The sequence below is a fragment of the Varroa jacobsoni genome, unplaced genomic scaffold (genome assembly GCF_002532875.2).
Source record: "Varroa jacobsoni isolate VJ856 unplaced genomic scaffold, vjacob_1.0 contig00033, whole genome shotgun sequence".
NCBI lineage: Eukaryota > Metazoa > Arthropoda > Arachnida > Mesostigmata > Varroidae > Varroa > Varroa jacobsoni.
The window spans coordinates 196481-198166 of NW_019214398.1; positions in this window are offsets into that span (position 1 = coordinate 196481).

Below are 1686 nucleotides of genomic sequence, written 5' to 3' on the forward strand. Positions count from 1 at the left end.
GTGTACCTCACGTTTCGATTATTTGCCGCCTTCTACGAACAAACCCTTTACGCAAAGCTGTTTTCAGATGTGTATCAGTAGATTTTATGGTGTGGATGCACAGATGTGCCAACTGAGGTAGACAAGCGCCCTTGATGAGAGTGTGGCTCATTGCATAACCCCGTGACTTTGCTAACGACCGGATAACTCTTCCGCGGCGAGTTCAAGTAAACAGCGACCTAGTCGGATATGTACTAACCGATTGGCAAACATAAAAAATACAACAAAAAAAAAATTGTATTTCTGATGTTTTTTTTTTTTTTTTTTTCATATTACTCTCCGCCGTTAGAAAAAAGCACCGGACATCAATACCATCCCGATAGCTTAGACAAGTAATTCCTATCGCTTGATGGATATGGCCAAATAATTGATGTAGGTGTGTCTATTACCAACATAAACAATTAGGTGAGTCGTATTTCCTACGGACTACGTGCACATAAGAAATAATGCAACAGAATGATGAGCGATGATCGTGCTTAAGCAGTCGAACTTTTTCGTAATAATGTAATACACTGAGTCATTTAAAGCGCAGCGACTTCGGTAGACCGCCGACAGATACTGTTAGTGGGACTGGCGCTTCCGCTAACAGGTCGTCCCTGATTCTTGATCCCGTCTAAGGAAACGTGACGAAGATGGACAAAGTTGAACGGGGCGCTGATCTCCAATTGCCGTGTAGGTCCCGATGACGGGCTCCCACCACGACCTGACCTTAGGTTGAATACGCCGCCCGAAGAGCTGTTGCCCGGCGATGAGGGTCGGAGCAGGAGGGACGCTGGGAAGCAGCATTCACTGGGTGGAGAGTCGCTCCGGAACATGAATCTGCTGACAATGCGTCTCGAACCATTCGAGCTTTTCTGAAGCCTGTCGAACATGACTCGGCAGCGGGCCTCGTCAAGATCCACGGTTCGGGTCTGGCCGAATGAGGGTCCGTCAAAGTGGACGAAATTCGTGGGCGAACTAATCATGTCCGTGGTGAGTCGGCGACGCCCCTGTTGAACCATAATGGCCGAAGTCAGCGTTGCTGTTTCTCCTTTTAACGATAACTCTCGTCTATTTATGGTTAGTTTGTTTTATTGTTGGCTCTTTGTCATTCAATTTTTTCACGCTGTTGTTGCTACCTGCGATTAGCGTTTACCAGAAGCTCTTGTCGTTGCTTAAGCGTTCCGTCTAAACGACACATCCCAGTGGTGACGGCTCGCACAGAAAGATGTATAACACGCAGTTGTCTGTTTGGACAGCTAAATAAAGACGAAGGGAGATGAGCGACGGAGAGTTGCCACAAACACTCGATAGAGAGTTAGACAGGCATCCCTATTTGTTTTTGCGGTCAACTCGACTATCACACACTCGTCTTGATGAGTTTATCCCGTATCCTTTTCGAGTCGAATATAGGTCGAAGGCAACAAGATAGTAACTAGCGTAGGCTAACCAAAGCCTGTTCAGTTTTCAAAAGGACTCAAAGCACTTGAGAAAAGAAAAGATGTCCGAGTTTTAACATAACGGTTCAACTGATCAAACTGTTAGTACGAAGGCAGCGGTGTGTTTCTCCTTCAGGCGATTGCCGACCGCGATCTTGAGTATTCCGATTCGAGCAAACGGTAGTGGTTTTTGGGTCGGTTGATGATGCAGTACTTATAACATGGCGCT